Below are 21715 nucleotides of genomic sequence, written 5' to 3'. Positions count from 1 at the left end.
AAATCGTTGAAAGCTAAAATTTTTTTTAAGTTATAATCTCTGTTCTATTGTGATTCTAAAATGCAGTTACATTTTTCATTATTGCTTTCCACACTTTTTTATTTGAGCTTTTGCACTGCTGCATGGTTTTTTGAATGCTGAAAATCGTTTCATTTGGATAGGACACTTGTCAGAAATCACTTTTGTACAGTGCGCAGTTTGTTTAAAACGTTTTTTTTCAATCTGATGCTATTATTGATCAAATGGAACTAAAATAGGCCTTGGATCGGCACTCCAGGATAAAGATGGGAAAATTATGGGGGAAAATTGATGCATATTTGGACTCAGGCCTTAATGTGACCCAAATCGCCACGAAAATAAAAAAAATCGCGAAATGTTGTACACAATTTATTAACAGATAATGAAAACTATAAAAAAAAATTATAAAGGGCTCCAAAAAACAAAGTTAAACGTTCGAGATAAGCGGCTTCTAGTGAAAAAGGCCTCCAATTTCCCCATGTCCTGCCCCGTTTTGGCTCATTATGAGGCCAACAAGGCGTCTAAAACCCCATTTGGCGGACTTTACACACTTGCTAACACTTGGGGCCATCAAAAATGGCAAGTTCTCCAAGAATCACAGAGATCCATCGTCAGGCGCGGCACAATTTTGGAAAATACAACTTTAAAACGAATTGGCGCTCAGTAAGCTATTCTTAAAGGCTCCTGCTAAGCTCTATTTTAATATTTTTTAATGTTTGGATTATATTTTTCGATGAAAAAAACTTAATTTGAGCCCATCCGGGCCATTTAAATATAATCCAAACATTAAAAAATATTAAAATAGAGCTTAGCAGGAGCCTTTAAGAATAGCTTACTGAGCGCCAATTCGTTTTAAAGTTGTATTTTCCAAAATTGTGCCGCGCCTGACGATGGATCTCTGTGATTCTTGGAGAACTTGCCATTTTTGATGGCCCCAAGTGTTAGCAAGTGTGTAAAGTCCGCCAAATGGGGTTTTAGACGCCTTGTTGGCCTCATAATGAGCCAAAACGGGGCAGGACATGGGGAAATTGGAGGCCTTTTTCACTAGAAGCCGCTTATCTCGAACGTTTAACTTTGTTTTTTGGAGCCCTTTATAATTTTTTTTATAGTTTTCATTATCTGTTAATAAATTGTGTACAACATTTCGCGATTTTTTTTATTTTCGTGGCGATTTGGGTCACATTATGGCCTGAGTCCAAATATGCATCAATTTTCCCCATAATTTTCCCATCTTTATCCTGGAGTGCCGATCCAAGGCCTATTTTAGTTCCATTTGATCAATAATAGCATCAGATTGAAAAAAAAAAAACGTTTTAAACAAACTGCGCACTGTACAAAAGTGATTTCTGACAAGTGTCCTATCCAAATGAAACGATTTTCAGCATTCAAAAAACCATGCAGCAGTGCAAAAGCTCAAATAAAAAAGTGTGGAAAGCAATAATGAAAAAATGTAACTGCATTTTAGAATCACAATAGAACAGAGATTATAACTTTAAAAAAAATTTTAGCTTTCAACGATTTTTGTCTTCGCTACGAGCGATTAACCATAAAAGTTGCTAGGTGTCCTATCCAAATGAAACGAACTGTATATCTGTGGCCATAAAGCCCACGAGAGCTGTTTTTAAGTGGCATACACATTAAAAAACGATGATGAATTTTTGTGTAAAAATGAATTTTCCAATTTTGTTTTTTAGGTATCTTAGCCAATATGTTACTTACAGAAAAAAGGCGCACTGTTTTAGACACTTGGGAACCCTGTCTAACAATTCCTATCACTTTCCTGCGGATTCCGAAAAAATATTTTTTACCAAATTTTAACAAGATATTATTTCATATTTTAACTATTTTTTGCCTTGTTATGATTCAAATACTGTTTATTTAAGCAGTAAGTGACCATAAAAGATATTTTTCTTTCTGTGTAGTCAAAAAATATAGCGAATAATGCGAATACAACTTTAATTTGAATTTGTAGGCTGCTTTGCCGTTTATTTCTAAGCAAACTCAAATGCGTGGGCGGCTCAAACGAAATTGCAAAAGATGCGTAGGCAGCGACAGAGACGCTGACAGAGGCAGAGGCAGCGGCGTCGGCAGCGGCAGCAGCAGCAGCAGCAGCGACGGTCGACCGAGCGGCACAAATGCGACAACAACAACTAGAAAATGTGTATAAAGTGGATATAGTTCATCATGCGGACCGAAGTCGGCTTACCTACGCATCTGACGAAGCTCGAACAGCTCACATCTTACAGCGCTAAAATCCAAGTGTAAATCGGGTTCTCGGGGCCCCCTACGTACTTCTCAAACACTCGGAAAAAATATATGGTATTTGAGAAAATTGTAACATACTTATTAAGAGAATCCCTTAGCACTTCAGCACCACATAACATTAATTATGAAGATTTTTTTACTTTGGTTATTCCATTGATAAATAGAAAATTCTACAACCAAATGGGAGTTTTAGTATTAAAGGTTCTACTAAATTAAAAAAAAATATTCTTTGTGTAGCTGTACTCACAGACTCATAGTTGTTGCTGCCGGCCTCCCGCTGTAAAAAATGCTAATTTTCGTTGACATGCCATAGTTTGGCTAATGACGAAGGTTGTTTGTTAGCTTTGTCAGTTGACTTGACGCCGTTGCCAAAAAAAAAAAAAAAAAAATAGTAAAAAATATAGAAGAAGAAACCTAAAACTGGTTGCCATGTGAGAGAGATGCGAGAGAGTAATGTGGATAGCGATGGAGGGGGTTAGAAATTTCTTTTGACGGAATTTCCATGAATTAATGCCGCTGCCGGATTATGCCGCTCCTCAGGTGTCCGGCACTTGTGTGCCTTATATATGGTTATAGGCCGATATTAAGTCGGAGGCCCAAGCAGATCTCAAGCTGTGGCAATCAGGAAATGTTCGTATATCCCCCGTTCGGGGTATTTGGCCCCGCTAAATGAATGATCGTCATCATCCAATTCAGTAGCTTGGCAGGGCAGCAGATTTTTTGGACTGATAGCGAGACTACCTAAGATCTGGCTGGCGATTCATTCATTAACCCAGTATTAATTTGATTATTCCGTTTTGTAATTATTCATGGAGCCCACAAAGCCACAGTTTGTGTTTAAATCGAATAACTTAAGAGCTGAAAATAAGGCAGATGGCTACTGCCAGATTTTTGGTAGAGCTCATTAAGCATTGCGCATCTTACACTTTTATTTATCACCGCTAACAAATAGCAGTCCAGCAAATATTAACCGAAAACTTTGAACTTCCTCTTAAAACCCAATTTGTAGACCTGTGCTTCACCTATTTCCCTAATATTTCGCCATGTTTTAAAATGTGTTTCCTACGCCCACAGCAACTGAGTGCTCTTGGCATTTGATCAATGTCAAGGCCTGATCACTTCATCGGACCATAACTACGACCGATCTTCGATCTCGGTATGTACACATGTAACCCCTCTCCTCCCTCAATCGATCTGCGGCAGCCTTGGCCAACAATGGTGGGCAAAAAATGGTAAAATGGTAAAATACAAAACTAAATAAATAAAAATGAAATGGAGACGGAGACGGAGACGACAGCGCCAAAAAGAAATTGCTAAACAGAAAATTTTTGTTGAATGAAATCCACGCAAGATCGGACTTTTGACCATTCAGAAGGGAACGGAGCACAATGAAGTGGAAAAGAGGGTCTTCTGCTGGCTGTCTTGTAGCAACAAAATAATTTATTGAAATTCAAATTTATTACCGCTCCCCCCAGACCGTCCCAATACCAAAATCGGGCTTGGCCAGGTCGAAAGAGATTTTTCGGTCGCGGGCAAAACCAATTCAGCTGGAATGCAGGCCCAAACACAGCACATTTGGCCCAGAGCGTAAAACGAAACGAAACAATCAAGAATGAGTGTAGAAATTCCACAATGAGCCCACGCAGGGATGCCTTTCGGGGGGCTAAGACAGTAGGGAGGGGGGCTTGGGGGGGCTAAGATGGCAGGCGGGGGATTCCGGATCGGAGTAATCAACGTTTAGCCGAACGGATTAAGCCGAGAGTCTTCTTCGCTGGCAAAAGCAAATACACTCGTATGTAAAGCTATATATCCAAAAGCCCTGCACTACACTATATATGGGAGCCAAGTGGGCGGGGTTGGGTCTTCAGGGGAAATCGAGGAGCTGGGCGAGGGGTTGCAGGGGAAGGGAGGGGGACTGAAGAGTGACCGACCGCAAACAGTTTGAAAGCCCCCGCTCTGAAAAACAGGCAGCCGCTGTAACGCGTGCTAAACAAGTTTCTCGATCGGTTCCAAGAGCGCGTCTTTGTCTTTTGTCTTGCCCGAATACCCTGTGCATTAAACACCGCCGAAGGTATATCGGCATTCACCTGATCCAACGCCAAACATTTTGTTTGTTTGCTCTTTATTATAACAAGCAGTCAATTTTTGTAGCATACTTTTGGGACTGCATGTGTCTATGTATTGCCTGTTCCTTAGTTTCCTTTGTTTAAATCGGAAAATTGTTATCTATTGGAGGCTTATAATTTTCTATTTATTCTAGCTTTGACTGGGTAAAAAAATTATATTTATGATTAAATAAAAAAAATGTTACACTAAACGTATACGTGATATGAATTATTACGTATACGTATAAAAAAGCTTTTTTTGGCCATAAAAGTTTTAAAAATCGTTCATATATGGAATGTAATACATCGTTGAAATCGTGGTAAAAATTTCTATCGAGTGGCATTTTCACCTAAAATATTTCGATTTTGACCGATTTTCGCAAAAAATGATGATGTTACCCCTTACCAAAAATGCAAAAATTGGCAAAAAAAATTTTTGTTCACAATCTGCCGGAAAATTAAAGGGATCGTTAGATAGGAATCCCAATTGTCTAAAACAGCTTGCCTTTTTTTTGTGAGTTACATATTGGTCAAGTAATACAAAAAACATATATGGAAAAATTTATTTTTCCATAGTTTTCATTAAAAACCGGAATTACATGGTATCTTCAGGTCTTAGCCGGGTTTTCACAGTTCTAGAGAGTTGATCTTTTCTTTTTCGGCTGTGGCTGTGGCACAAAAGGCGAAGAACCGGCAAGGGAAACTGGGGCCGAAGCGCAGCTCTCTGGGCTGCTGCGATACCGATATAAAAGACATTGAGAAATCGTTTTCCTTTTCAGTGGGGCTGCTGAGGCTGCTGCTGCCGATGCTGGTGCTGATGCTGCTGGGATGAGGAGCTGCTGTTTCTTATGATAATAAATATTTATGCTTTTTCTGGGCTCCGTCAGTCGGGGAGACCAATTCAAAGACGGACAGCGAAATAAAAATCCCATTTCCCGCTCCCATTGTGCTTTATTTACGGCCAAATAATTCAAATTAAGCCTGCGATCCGTGAGCGTGTGTGGAGTATCTGTTGTGTTCCTGTGCTGTGCGTGTGCATATCAGACGTATCTGTATCCGCGAGTATCGGTATCTGCGGCTCGATATCTCAACACCAGAGCATCAGAGCACCAGAACACCAGAACAATGCCACCGCAAGGGGCCGCGTGCCAAAAAATTTTGATGAACTACACACATTATAAACGAGAGCGAGGACCCCCTTTGGGTCCCGCTGCTCCCCGGACTTTTGGCTTTTCCTGGAATCCCCACTCTGCTTCTCCACTCTTTTGCTCCTCAGCAATTTGTTTGCACTTTTGTTTACACTCTTGGACAACACGAGAAATAAGAAGGGCAGCGCGGAGTTTACAATGAAATGATTTAAACAATGTTTTGCCATTTTACGGTTTACACCTGTTTGAGTTCAAACTATAAATATCGAGTGCCGTAAATATATCCTCATGGCCATGGTTTCCAATTTGAATTTATTTCGGCCCCACTCGCTATTTTCCTCCCCAATTTTCCGACTTTTCCGCACACCTCCCGAACTGACTAAGAATTTTCACCCGAAAATTTTTACGCCACGATTTAATGAGCACTTCGGGTTAGTCGAGGGCAATTTGCAAAGGCGCCAGTTTTGCGCAGAATGTTATTTCAAATATTTTCCCAGCCACGTTCGGAAAATTTCTAATTGGATCGTGGATCGCACAAATGTCTGAGTGAATGCTAAGGTGTATCTGGAACAGGTTAATAACACAGGGTCTTGCCATAGTAATGCTTTGCTCAGAGAATATTGAATTCTTTTTTCCAAACTATGTTTTCAGTTGGGATTGTATGAATATTTTTCCTCAGGTTAATTTTCAAGTTTAGAACCTATTTTGATCATAATTTTCAAAAATTTACGGCTATTGTTTTTTCAAAGGAGATCCAACCAGCTCATCGGCTTGGCCGTACATGAATATATTCATTTCGCATAAATCTTGTTTTATATCTGGATGTGCTTCAATAAAAATCACACACATGGCATTGCATTTCCAATGAGCGGACAACGGAACCGCCGGACAAGCGGACAAACGGACAAGCGGACGAGCGGACGGATGGACGGACAGACAAGCGGTTTGCTAGTCCAACAGAACTAAACACATGGGATCGGAAGGCTGGGGATGGATGACTGTGGACGTGGATGTGGCTGTGGCCCCCAGCCAGAGTTGCATATTCAAACAGGCATTTAGTTTTAGTATTTAGCATACGACAGCAGCACGGCAACATCATCAGCATGGGCTTCCACTGTATCTTGGTGCGGGTGCCGCGATTGATGATGGTACAGCAACAACAATCACAACAGCAACAACAACAACAACAAGAGAAGCAACAGCACATCAGGGAGGAAGTGCTCTTCCGGTCTTGTAAATGAAAATATGTATTTTTCTGCCGCCGACGTCGCTCGCAGTCGCAGTCTCGGTCGCAGTTGTTGTTTTTTATTTTATTTAATTTTATTTTATGAATAGATTGCGTTACGCATACAGAAATAGGCGAGCGACGACGCCGAGTGCCTGTGAATGAGCCCAGCAGCGGATGGGATGGGATGGTATGGTATAGAATGGTATGGAATGGTATGGTATGGTATGGTGTAGTATGGGATATCGCCTGGTGTGTATATTCTATATGGCATGGATCGCTGGATGAATGACTGACTGACTGACTGGCTAGCTGGCTGGCTCGCTGGATAGATGGTGTGTGTGTGGCCCTCGCATGGATCGCTCATGCTTAATGCTCTTTGGGGGCTTATGTTTATCCAAATAAGCAGCGGCATTGTATAAAGTAATAGCCGGAGACTATAGCCTCATGTTGTGGGGTGCTAATAAATAAATCCCATTTGATGTGCATGCTTATGCGATAACTACTGTGCAAGACAGCAACGGGCTTTTCAGCTCCCTGAAAAGTGGAGTGGATTTCAGCTGGAAGGTGTTGTCCAGTGGACCTATAGTAGGATATTTAAATCAATCAATGCAGCTACAGAAAGCAGCAACATATTAATTGAGATAATTTCATTTAATGGTGCACAGATATATACCTACAATTAATGAATCAATACTGACCTGACCTATTTATGAATAATTCAACCAAACATCTTCAGATTCCCCTTTTCGGTTAATGGTGCCCCTACAATAAACTACACTTTCCTAGCTCAACTCACCCCCATTCGGTTCAAGTGTACATCGCAGTGCACTCCAGAGTTCCTCTTCAAAAATCCATGCCCAGTAATTTGATATTCAGTGAGCAACTGCGCCGCAACAACAACAACCACAACAATATAAACAACAACAGCAAATCCTATTGTGAATGGGCTGCGTACAATTTTTATTCAACATTTACATTCCCATTTGCATTGATTGTGCATGACTCTATGTAATTTTAATCACAACACTCGCACTGTAAAAGGGATTTCCTGTTATGAATATTCCATCAACATAATTATTACATGCGACTTGGAATTAACTTTGGACATGGGCTTTGGCAGCCGTATACGCAATCATTTCCGCCCGTCCGCCTTTTTATGCGGCTTTACAGTTAACAGTTAATTAAGTTGATATTCACGGGGGGAATGAGAGTGGAAAAATTCTGAGAAGTGAGTGTACCCAAAGCCGCCTTACAAATTGACCCCTTGACCATTAACTATCATCATCTCAAAAAGCAGCATTGGGATGGGTGTAATCTTTATTCCCATTCAGCCGATCGTGAGTCAGATCAGTAAGGAATTTTAACTGTCGATTTGATTAATTAATTAAAGCGCAACCCTTTTCGAGTGTCGGCGGCACTGGCACTTTTCAAAAACGATGTCGTTAAATTTTTACAAACTTCCGCGACCTTTGACGCCGAACTTGAGCGATGATTAAGCCAATCAGCCTGGCGAGCAACGAAAGGAACCCAAATGTGAGTCAGTCCGAAGGCATGGCGATGATCATGATCCCTAACAAGCTGGGCTCGTTTAATGACCTTTAAGGACGTACGAGAACGAGGAAAAGTTCTCGACAGATTTCTCTGGAAAACGCAGTGCAGACGCAGACAGAAAAGCAGCAAAAACGCCAGAAACCCAAACAAAAACACAGTCCAGCGCATAATAATAAGTGCAGCCACGCCTCCTTTTCGGTGGGCTGAGAGGGGTAGAGCCAGAGGAGGGGAGGGAGGGGGGGAGTTGGGGATCCGGCCAACTATTAGCCATAATGTTCTGGGGCCGTGAAGGCCTCTCGCAGGAGGCTGCGATCGCTGACGAGCCGCAGAGTCGGAGTCACAATCTGCAGAGGAGAATTGCAATCGGAGCTGCAAAGGCACTTTGCAAAAAAGAAGTGGACAATTTTATCAACCGCTGGATACCCGCTGGAATTAAAAATAAATATATAAAAATATATTCTGACAAAACTTGCATTCCAATTTATTATCAATATGAAAAGAAAACATAAGAATAATTAAAAGCAAGGCTTAAGCAACAGAAAACTCAAAACAAAATAGTAAATAAAAGGTTTATGATGTTTTATAAGAATTTCATATATTTCAAAATTTGTAATATGGTATTGCATTTATTCTAAAGTATATTTTGAACTCTTCTTACTTTTTCTTTAGGTGCATAATCAGGCTGTGGATGTGAGCGGCGAATAGAGGAGCGGATGGAGAACTACAGCCAGCATGCGGCTACTGTGCAGCAGCACTTTGGAGCTGGGATCTGTGACTTGGTTGCAGAGGGGGTGGGGGAAACAGGGGGTAGAGGGGGAGGTGAGAGGTGGGGAGGGGCGAGCACTCGGCGGACCAGTTTGCCACGCTGCAGTTAAGCCGCACGCACTAAAACCGAGCCAAAGACCAAGACGACGGACTTCGAGGAGAAGGCTTTTGTATTTGGTTTATTTGTCTGGTTTTTTGTGTACAGGTTTTCTTTTATTCATTATTTTTTTACCAGCGTCATCGTGCACACACACACACACACTCATACACATACAGTCGCACTCGAACCTGTAGCTCTGGCTACCGTGCTACGCTTTATGTGGAATACACTGGGCGAAAACGGCGAGTGGCTTTTCCTTTGTCCGCCGAACGGCTGCGCACGCGCTCTTGAAAGCCTGGCAGGCACGAAATTCGTTTGAATTATTTTCGAATCAAATCGCATAATGAAGAAATCCGACGGCCTGTGGTATCTGTGTGCGCGAAAATAAATAAATAAGAAAAGCTTTGAGTGCTTTGGGGCATTTATTATGGAGCTGTCCCAGTCGAATCGCTGCCTCTCAGTGGTCGAATCGCTGCCGCTGTCGATTTATTATTTTCCTTTTTTTATCTCCGAAAATAAACAAAACTTCAGGGCACATTCAACGCCGGCTGTGTCGCACTTTTCGGCTGCTGCCGTTTTCAAAATACCCTTGAACTGGGGTATTTATGTTCAAATGAAAAGAGTTCATCTGTATATAAACTTTAAATAGTTTCCATTTCAGAAAATGGAAAATAATTTGAACATCAGTTAACATACCTTCATTGATAACTAATTTAACATAGAGAAATTAGCTCAAGTTTTCTTATTCAAGTAAAGCGATTTCAAGCTTCAAGAAAATAGCGGAAGAGAACCCAATGATTCGGTTCCCTACTTTTTCCGATTTCAGCTGGGTTATTTATTTTTTATGTGCTGCATTTTCAAACGCGCCTCGTTAGCAAGATCTCGCGCCGGCCACGGGCCAAAGTCTCCACTGAATCTGGTCTCTGGGTCCCCGAATTTCTGGTCTCCGGTCTTTGGGACTGGATGTCCGACTGGGATTGGGATTGGGATTGGTTCTGGGCCTTCCGATGGTGCGCAGCCACATGCATATTTGATATCTTATTAACACCCCACAGCCGAAAGGGTGAAGCGCACCACGGCGACCAGCACCCAGACAGAAAATAAAGAAAAACATGTCGATGTCATCTCAGGGAGTCATACTCGGAATAGTTGGAATGTGATGGGTTCCGCAGGGTTTTCGAGTAGATAACAGAATATGGCAACAGTTCGGATACCTTTCCCATTTTCAACATAATGAGCAGAAGGTCAGAAAGGTGTGCAAACCTTCAAATAGTATTATGAAAGCAACCCACAACTCTGTCTTATAAGAACACCTTACTTAGAAATTATTTTAACTATAATCAAGAGAAGTTCTTATTCGATCATCTAATCCATTGAATCTTCCACTCGCTCTAGAGACTTTCTTCGGCAGAATTCGAGCATAACTCACTTGGCCAGCCAACATTAGCATCGACTGATTGCCAGAATCTCAGAGCCAGCATTAAACACAATGTTTTTACATTATTTTTGTGGACGTTTTCCCTTAAATTTTTTTGTACACAGCCGGCGGGGCGAGAGCGTAAAAAGCGAGCCAAACAACAAGAACAACCAAAACAAACCGTATCTCTGCGGCAGTCGCTAACAATTTGTGCAAACATCGGGGAACATTTCAGTGCTCGGCGTTTGAGGGGCGGACGAGGACGGATCTGGCTGGATGGCCAGGGGAAATGGAGATGGAAATGCCAACAGAAACCGCATTCCGTCTACAATTATTTGCCCAGAGATTACTTTGCTTAAATACGATTTATACGTGTGTGCCTATGCTGGGCCGTATCTACTGTGTGCCGAGGTGAGCCAACTTCTGCCTCACATTGCCCATCATCTTTGCCATGACCTTGTGAAGGATGTGACCAAGAATGCGAGCCACGACCAAAAACGAGAAAACGAAGCCGAAGAAACCGGGCAGAAGAAACCTCACGTCAGCCAAATAAAGCAAACACACAACTGGAGAGTCAGTCAAGAAAGTGGAGTTGGAGTTGGAGATGAAGCTTGTAGCTTGGAGGTTGGTGTTTGGAGGTTGGTGTTTGGAGTTTGGAGTTTGGGGATTGGGGAATGGAGTGAGCTGAAGGGGAAAGACTGCTGAGAAGCTCTTAAGAATGGGCGAAACAGCACTGAAAAAGAAAGCCAGCGAAACGGCTTAAAAGCCAACTCAAGAGTCTCGCAGCTCGAGAGCGCCGTTTCCGCTCGAAAACGCCAAGAATCCGACGGCTTCGGCCTCGTAATGACGATCATGAGATCGTGATCATGAGCATCTACACAAGACGGGCAGCCGCATAAACTGCCAACGCCATTTAAGTCATAATTTAAGCCACATTCCAGACGCGATCCTTCAGAGATTGCGTTGCGTGCCCGTTCTCGTGAAAGAAACCGAAAGATACATTCATAAATTCGCATCGAGGATCGCCGGCCACCGATCGGTGGCGTGTTCACGGGGTATTTTGTGTGGCTCCTCTGACTTTTTTCTTCATTTAATTTGCCCCTACACTAGGCAACAAATTAATGATTTTCGTTAATTGTTTTCGGGCTGAATCCCCTCCGGAATGCCCTTCTTAATAGGCCCTGTGTACGAGTATTCCGGCTGGCTGTCGCCGCATATTATTTGGCGCATTAACAAGTCTCGAATTTCGCCTGGCGTTGAGTTATGAGCAACTGCCCTAGTCCCCCTACCCCGTACAGCTCACCCCTCCCGTCTTTCTCTCTTTCTCTGACGGAGTTCTCCAGACATCTCGTCATTCCCACGCATCTGGGCACGTACGAGAATCTCAAGTGGAGTAGGAGTAGCCGGAGATGGATTTCGAGGCGGAGGTGGATGTGGAGGTGGAGAGCGTCGCGCAGCAACAGAAACAGGGAAACTGTGCACTCAAAAAAATATTCTGCAACTACCATGAGACTAGAAAAAGAAAATAACCCAAGTAGACCATCAAAACGCTATGATTTATTTTAGTAAACAAGAAGCAATAAGTTATGGTTTGTATTCTCCTGTTTTGCAAAACTGTTTTTTAATACATTATTGCCCTCTGCTTGGTAGTTTCTATTCTATGCATTTTTTATTTACAGTGTAGGAAACAAATGTCAGGTCGTGGTTCAGGCCGAGATCGGGACTCGAGCCCATGGGTTGATTGTGTTACAAGTGTCGGCCCACAATGAGGGACTCTTTATAAGCCATAGGAAGAGGAGGAAAGTGGATGGGAAAGGGCAGGGGCAGAGGAAGAAGAAGAAAAAGAGAAAGAGGGAGGGGGAGGGGGAGGGGAAGGGGGCAGAAACATCCGTTAAGCGTTCGTTAAGTGTGCGCATGCGTGGAGCTCTTTTGTCGATTCCTCCGAATCCGGGCCTCGGATCGGATCATCGGATCGCTCAGATGGGCAGGGAGCACCGCAGCATATGCTCGGGCATATCCTGGAGGGCTTACGAGGCGGGCACTTGAGCCGGGCGAGGAGAACAGGAAACATGCCTACCATAGTTGCCAGTGGGCGTCGAGTGGCGGAGCGGGACAAGAGAAGACAAGTGCCCTCTCCCTCCCCGTAATTAATTAAAGAACCGTCATCCGATGTAGGCGTCGTTTTTGGCTACCTCCTCCCCCTTCTCCACCCCTTCCACCTCCTCCACCTTCTCCGCCCCCTTCAATGCGCCCCCTCGATAGGCATATAAAGCTTAATTAAAGCAAATTAAAGTGATTGCCATTTAGTTTGAGGTTAATTGCATTAAATGCGAAACGTAAAGTCGAGCACGCATCTCTCGGCTCGTTCTCCCGGCTCTCCGTTCTGCGTTCTCCATCTCCATTCTTCTCCAGGGGGAGACTCTCCGGTTCATCTGGTGGTTCCGATCTTAAGGGGCCCGAGTCTCCCCGGCCTGCTCCATATGCGAATTGTGTCGTGAGACTGGCAGCAACTTTGACCCCCTTCAATGGCCAAGTGATTCAATATTGCACGCATCGTTTGGTTGCGGATGAATGGTTCTGGAAACTCTTGTGAAAATCAGGGGGACCTCGATAAGGACTTTAGGTGACCCCCTTCTTATAAAACCGGGTTAAGTGATGATGATTTGAGAAGGTGTTTTATTCACTTATAAATTCTTGTTTCTACCTCCATGCTATAATTTTTTATTTGGCTTAAAGATCACCTACTGCGGTAAGAAGAATAAGTTCTTGGATTGAAAAAGATATTCTCTTGCTTCATAATTTCTCTAGTAAGACAGACACTCTATATCGCTTCCAATATTCCTGCCTCAATTGCCCTGCTCCAAATAGCCATCGCCATCGCCATCGGAGAACTCACAACACTTGCCCCCAAATCTAATTGCAGTTTGCATGTTTGCCGGCACTTTCGGTCCGCGGCAACTCGTCTCTTCCCCCGAACTGCCCATCTCGGGATCTTATGCACATCTTGTCGGCACATAAATTCTCATTACAAGTGGGAACGATGACGATGACAACGACTTGGCCTATGGCACTGAACTTTTGTGCTTAATTTTTTCGATATGCAATAAATTGCGAATGGCCCAGGGGGATGACATGATGCACAATTGTCAGAGGCTGTCGATCGGGGTTGGGGTTTTACATTGGTTGACCTGTGCACCTATAGGTACACATATGAAAATTGTAATTAATAAAGGAATGGGACTCCGAACATTATGAAGTGACTCCTTGCCAAAACATTCCAATCCTAAAAATACTTCTGGTTTTTGAACACTCCCATAAAACAATTATTTATTGGCTTTCTAAGAGAAGAGGAAGTCATTTAAATAGTTGATCTTCTTTTTCAAAAGTGTTTAAGACCTGCGGGCAATTTCCAAGGGCTGTGGATATACATATTAGTTAAACAGGATGGAGAAGGAAGTCCAAGCATCACTACACTGCTGGCCGGATGAGCATTAATTGTGTTGATTGTCATCGCTGGTTGCTGGTTGTTGATGTTGCTGCTGCTGCTGCTGTTGCTGTTGTTGCTGCTGCTGCTGCTGCACTGCCGTTGATGTTGCTTTTGCTGTTGTCGCTCTGCGTGCAATTGTTGCAAAAAGCTGCGGGCTGCGAATTGCAGTCGGTTCATTGGACTGCAGCAGTCAACTTGCAACTTGCAACGTCAGTCGCATGCGCCGATGTCTAGGTAAAAGTTCTATGTTGCTGTTGCTGTTGGTGTTGCTGGTTTTGTTGTTGTTTTGCTTTTTAGACACAATTTCCGGGTCATTGACTTGGAGCATTTCTTCATTGAATTGCGTATGTGACTGCAACTGTGTGTGTTAGTCCCCCTTTCTTGGTGTATGTGTGTGTATGTGTGTGTGCAACACGATCAATAAACGAGACAAGCAGAAATAACAACAACACCAACTACACCACTAACTACAGCAACAACCATACAAAGCCCCAACAACACGAACAACAACACTAAAATCAACAACAACATCCACGCACAACGACGACGACGAGTTAGAAGAAATACGATAAAAAAAAAACTGAGATGGAGCAACCAAAGAACTTTTACATTGCCGGAGAAGTTCCTCCAGAAAGTGCACTCAAAAAAAGAAAAACTACTTTACAATCTGATCGATCAATCATCAATCTTCGAATTTAAAAAAATGCAGTATTCCGATTTTGAACTTTCAAAATTGTTTTATGTAATTGTAATCCCTATAAAATTCAATGAATAGAGTACATAGTAGATATCGCACTGCATTTCTTTCTGTGTAGAAGGGGGAAAAGTGTTGAAGAAAAGGGCGGGGCGGTGGGCGGTGGAGGGGTGTTGTTGTTCTGTTTACGACTTTGCCTCGCTTTTTGTTGGAGGACGAATGCCGTGTGTAGTGCAATGGCAGAAAAATACAACAATAAACGCGAAGAGGAAGAACAACAAAACAACAACAACTGCACAACGTGCACAGTTAAAGAAAAAGGCCAACGAAAATAATGACAACAACAACGAGCCTAGGAAATCTAGGAAGCGACTAAACAGATACTCCTTTAATACACCTTTGCAGAATTCAAAGTTCAAAAATTATTGCAATTTATGTACAGGTATAATATATCATATCATTTTGATAAATACAGGATGGTAAGGCCAAATTAAGAATCCATTTTAATTTTAGGTTAACTTATAATAATTTTAGTTTTATTAAATATTCCCTGATATTTTTTCTGTGATATGATCTGTACGATAAGGGAATATACCCAACAACCTTTCTAAGGTTTTTGTAGGGTATGCAAACAACAATAAATACAAGAGCAACAGCAACGACTGCAGATAAAACCATGCAACCGGCAAGGTAACAGCCGCAGAACCGAACGAAAACCTCTGCTGGCCACCTGCCCCTGCCCCGCCCCCCCTTCCCTGTTCCCCTCTCCTCGATCACCCCCACCCCCTAGCACTCCACCGCTTCTCCCCCCACCTCCCCAAACAGGTAACCTGATCGCCACAAAACAGAAGAAACAGAACGGAGAACGAGAAGGAGAATTGGAGAAGGAGAAGCGGAGCCAGCATATCAGGAGACGCCGTCTCCTCTCATTCACTCTTCCTCTTCCTCCCGTTGTACACTGAGAAAAAATGATTGATTTATAATCTCTAAACTCTTTAGAATATTTACTTGAGATCTTGTATATATATTTTTATATATAAAATATATTTTTGGTGATAAGTGAATTATATTAAATAATAAATATTGAAGGCTTCACAATATTATTTTGAAAAATCCCAATAAATTTTCCCAAGTGTAAGTCTGAGTGAGTGTGTGTGTTTGTGGAAATCAAGTGTAGCAAGGCAAAGGAAAGGAAAGGCGGAGGCCAAAGAATAAGAGCAGCGGGCTCAAAGAAAACGAAGAAAAAGAATGAGAAGAAGACGAAGAGGAAGAGGAAGAGAAAGAGGAGGAGGAGGAGGCTGAGGGAAGCGAGGGGCGACGCGTCACGGAAAACTCGTTAATGCAGGCGAAGATTTCACTTGGACTCCAGACCCACCTCACTCACACACTCACACAAGCCGCCTGGCATACATATGTATGTGTATGTGTTGGTGTGCGTTTAACGCATTTTAATCAGCGTGTCGCATAATTACCGGATGCTGTTCAGAGGGGCAGGGGCGGGGGTTTCGGGAGGGGGCAGGGAGGAGGGGTAGACAAGTGCCCCCCTCAATGCAGATGCCAAAATACGAACAGGGGGCCAGTTCGAGGGGGGGCTGCCATGGGTTAAGCCAACCCGAGGGGGAATATTCAAAATCATAACAGAAAATGATGGATGAATTGTCGCGCTGCTTGGCTCCAATAAAAATAACTGTAAACGCGGTGCACTTTTCCGAAAGGGGGAGATCGGCCAAATTAAAACGATGCCAGCACGTCGTCGCCCCCTACAAATCAACGCACACGAATCGTACACAAAGAAAAAATATTTAATTTAATTTTAAATTATTTATATATTCAAATTATATGCATAAATATCAAAAGGACACATTAGGAGTTATTTATTTCATAAATTCTTCGATATGAAATCTATATCCAGTAAAAACCACTACATTTCTTACAGTGCATCCCCACAAAATGATTCTAGTGATCTTTCGGTTGAGTCTGCAGTGAAAGTTGCTCGCGACTGCAGCAGCAACAGCAACAACAGCAACAACAGCAACAGAAGCAGCAGCAACAACAACCGCCGACAACATCTCTGTCTGAATTCGAAGTATTGAAAATATTAATAGAACAAACTTGTTTTGACGGAAATGCACTTTACTTTATTTATCATAGTCCGTCAGTTTGGGATTGGGACTCCGTTCTGGATTCGGATTCGTATTTGGATTCGGATCGGGAATGAATGAAGCAACATGTGGAGCGGCGGCAGCATCTTCCTCCTCTCTATTTATGCAGATAGATGGGCGGAAAAGATAAAGTATCTCGGGTGGCACACAACACACAGTTGCAGTTGCACAGTTGCAAATTGCACTGCGATCGGGAGGGGATCGTTGGCCATGTTGCAATGTTGCTGCTGGGCGGGGTTCGGGTCTACGTGAATGGGGGATGGGGTTGACAGGTGCGCAGTCTGGCAGTTCAAAGAGTGGAAAGATCGAAATGGTTTTCGGAAACGATCTGAGTTTCAGGTAAACAGCAGTTTGAATTAAAGTAATATTCCATACTCCCTAATTGTTATCTTATAACAAGAAAATTATAATACTGTACTTCATTTTAATAGTCTTAAATTGCATACCCCCAGAACACTTGGACTTAAACACCGCGAGCACTTGACATCATCCAACATGCGAGTTAAGATTTTCGGCTGAGCTCCCCTTCCGCCAACGGCGACCAACAAAAAAACCCATCCGAAGCTTGTCAAGGTTTATTACATTGTAACCACAGAAATCGCTTTGGCTTCAGCTTCAAGCGGCTGTCATGGAATATTAGAAATGCTAGGCGGCAGCAGCAACATCGCAGCACCAGCAGCAGCAACACCATCAACAGCAACAGCAACAGCAACACTAGCAACCAGCAACCAGCAACTACAAGGGGTTGAGTGCGGCCCATAGACAAAGTTCAACTAAGGTTGAAACCATTTGTCGGATTAAATACGCGCTGCGGTAATTATGTGCTTCAAGCAGGAACAACAGCAGCAGCAGCAACAACAGCAACATCAACAGCAGCAACAACTACACGCGGGCAACATAGACAACATGGCAAACATGTTGAGAATGCGACTCCGAAAGCCCGAAAGCCGAAACAAGTTTCCAACTTCAGCTTTAGCTGGGGCTCCATAGAGTGAGCCAGGGGGCTATAGCTTCGGCTCCAGCTATAGTTCTATAGCTACATGGCACTCGACAACAACAATTACGGCGGCAGCATCGAGGGACGATAAGGCTGGCAAAGTGTCAAATGAATTTGTCAGATCGGAGGGGGCGACTCGGTCTCGAACCCGAACTCTCCGGACGTGTACAGCACTTGGGCCATAAAAACAAATTTAATTGTCCGCCGAGGAGGAGGAGGAGGCAGTGGAGGAGAAGGAGAGGGGAAGGAGGCGGAGTCCATCGGAAGGCCAAGGAAATCACGTGCGATCCGCGTCCATATCACAGGTGCTTCCGTTCCCTTTTGACGGAGACGGAGACGGAGACCCAGAGGAAAACCAGAAAACAGCTCGCAGCGGATGTGAGTGTTTGTTGTGATTTTTGCACCTGTTGCACCTCGGCAGCAGTCAAGGAACAAACATTTAAGTACAGAGGAAGAAATTAAATCGATAAATATCTCAAAGATAAAATAAAAAATATACGAAGCATGATGGAAAAACTATTTTATATTATAATGATGAATATTATCCTGAAAGGATTTCTAAGGTTTATTCATTACTTATTTATTTTTTATTTTTCTAAATAATCAGGAAAATCTTGAATTGAATTTTTTCTTGTGCAGGGACAAACCGAATAACGATCGACGGGCGATGCATATAAATACGAAACCACAAGCGACTTCCGCCGCCGCAGGATCTGAGAACCCAAGAACTCGAACCTGTTCCCATTCCACAAGCTGCGATGCTCGGTCATCGGTGCTCGGTGCTTGGTGCTCTGCAATTCCCCGAAAGCTGCCGTGAGTTGGCATTTTTTCCTGCGATTTTCGACGCTGTGTGCGCAGTTTTCGGTTTCAGCGAATTCATAATGATTTCATTGATCTGTCATTCAAAGCTTCCAGCATGTCTGCAGTGCGAGGAGAGTCTTGCAGCGCCCAAACAATGTGGCCATGTACCACCGTGTGTGTCTCCGGGCAGGGTGTCTATACGTATATGTACTGATACTGATACGGATTCTGATAGCTTATCGGCGCCGCTTCCTTGCTCATTAGAGCAGCTTCGCTGGCAGCCGTATCAGTGGTTCTCCTCCGGCAATCAGAGAGATCAACCCTCAGCCAATTGGCAGTAAGCCCAGAGAAGCCCCGATGGTAATACCTTACCTGGTCCCCAAACAAAGTTGGAAGGTTATCTGACAGTCCTACAGTTACTCGGATTCATTGGCAATTAAAACCCTTTTAATTAGGGGAAAGTGGGGAATCGTGGGCCATGGGGAAACGTGAGCCACCGCCACCTTTCGGCAGTATTTTGAGATAAATAGTGAAATGCACCTGTCATCGTTTTCTTTTAACCTGAAATCATTTTTACATTGGTTGCTGACAAACGCACGCGTTTTATTCGCTTTGCACAATACTTGCCCAAAAAAAGTATCGGCAACACTTTTTTTGTGTGTTTTATTTCCATCATTTTTGGACGAAAGGCTACGACAAAACACAGGTAAATATGTTTCACATTATCGTTAGACCTTTCCTTTTCAACATACAAAAGTAATTTTGCATGACACTTAAACAAGTCAATTACACGCCGTTATTTTGCAAAAAGTAGCTTGTGGGGAATCGTGAGCCACTTTTGGTGGGGAATCGTGGGCCACCCGTGTTTTTAAATTTTTTGTTATCAATCACATTGGTATGTTGTGTTTATGATGTTTGTTGACTTCTGCATACTTTGTTTGGAGTCAATGCCAAAGAAATTGACCAAGAACAATTCAGTTGCATGCATGGAATGTGGTCGAGATGTCCATGCAAAATGTGCTACCTCCGCCAACACATTTACGTGCCCAAATTGCGTATCAGATTGATTGTGCATAATCCTTCTCCATTTTCTCGATTAAAATAACTGTACTTGTCATTTCTACTAATTGAATAAAGTTTTGCATCATAATTGTTTGATTTTCATTCAAATACGGGGGTGGCCCACGATTCCCCACCATTTTTGAAAATCGCCAAAACACCATTTTTTTTAAAGCCACGAAAAGTCGGAAAAAACAAAAGAATTGTAAGAAAGTGTAATAGTCAAAAGTTACCTAATTTAATGTAGAATAACATACCATATTACAATTTTGGGAAAAAATTTTATTTGTTAAGATATTTAACAAAATATAAACGTGGCCCACGATTCCCCACCTTCCCCTACTTTATTTATTAAACATAATTTCACGTTTAAAAATTTAATTTGCCATATAGAATTTTAAGTAATAATATATTTTATTATTGTACTTCATTAAAGTAAATAATTTTAACAAATCACTGTAATAAAAACAAAACATTTTTATTTGAGCTCCCAGCTTAATGATTCATAAATTTTTTATTTTTTTATTTTAAGTGTAAAAAAGAACATTCTACAGTGGGTATTTTTTTAATATTTAGAGAACGATCAGTACACTTTCAAGTTACTTAGAGATATCGCGAAACTGATCGAAAGTTAATTCATTGCGTGCAGTGAATGAGAGAATCTTCAAAGAAATTCCTCCGAAATGCGATATCGATGCGAATAGAAAATGCGGAAAATGAGAAGGGAAATGGAAATGCCGGCGTGCATAATAATAGTTTATTCGGAAATCTAATGATCAATGGACGATAGCGATAGCAATAGCGATGTCTCTCTCTGTCCAGTGCATTTCCCATCGGGTCGGTGGAGCCCCTTATCAACTTCATTCATTAGAGGAACTGTCAGCGACCAGGGGCGTGGCAAGGGAGGGGTTTCTTCGGAGGGAGTTGCTCGAATTGGCAGACTTGCATTGCACGCAATCGGCTCGCTCGTTAAATATAGCACACTTCAATCAGAGGCAGTGCATCTTGCGTCTGCGACGAGTATTCGAGTTCGAGTTCAGTGCTGCTGCTCCATTCATTCGCTACACAGAGAAAAATAACTAGTTTTGGGCGTGCCATCACAAATTGGACAGATCATTGAATACTTGTATTCGGTCAATATGTGACTTACGGAAGAAAGGCGCACCGATTATTTTCGGCAGATTTCGAAAAAAATTATTTTTTGACATCACCATTTTTTGCAAAAATCGGTCAAAATCAAAATTTGTAGTTGGAAATGCCACTATTTTTCAAATATTTTTTTCAGTTTCAGTTTTTTTGAGTGGAAAAATTTTTAAAATCCATTAAGAGCTTAACGTCTTTTGGTCGGAAAATTAGAGTTTTTTTTTAGTGATGCTCGCCAATGTGTGTCAATCGGAGCGAGTTTGGAGCGAATTGGCAGGTCTCGTGCAGCAAGGCTTATCGGGGGATAGTCTCGATCCGAGTCGGGGGCCCCTCGCAAGTCTGTGGGTCTGCGGTGCCCCCTCCACTGATTACAAGCGAAAATGTCATGTTTTATTTGCCTTCATTTCTTTCGGTTTCATTCTCTTTTTCTTGTGCCTCCCGTTTGTTTGTGCTCCTCTTTTTGCGAAACCCGGATGACCCCGACAACCCCGGCCGATCCGCTGGGTTATCACCAGCCCCTCGCACACACCAAACCATAGCACACCATAGCACACCATAGCACACCATCATACCATAGTGTAGTATGTAGTATATAGTATATAGCCATAGCCCGACTGTTTGTAATTTGCGTTTGAGCGCGCGAATTATGATTGAATAATGAAATGCCCCAATGGGCAATGGGCAGTCAGTCGCTGCCTTCAATTATGCAAAACGGTTACTGCACTTTGCATTAATTAACAAACGGGCAAACAAAGCGAAATTCGCGCAGCTGACA

The sequence above is a fragment of the Drosophila ficusphila genome, unplaced genomic scaffold (assembly GCF_018152265.1).
Source record: "Drosophila ficusphila isolate 14025-0441.05 unplaced genomic scaffold, ASM1815226v1 contig_286, whole genome shotgun sequence".
NCBI lineage: Eukaryota > Metazoa > Arthropoda > Insecta > Diptera > Drosophilidae > Drosophila > Drosophila ficusphila.
The sequence above is the reverse complement of the archived record's forward strand: the minus strand, read 5'-3'. Positions refer to the sequence as shown.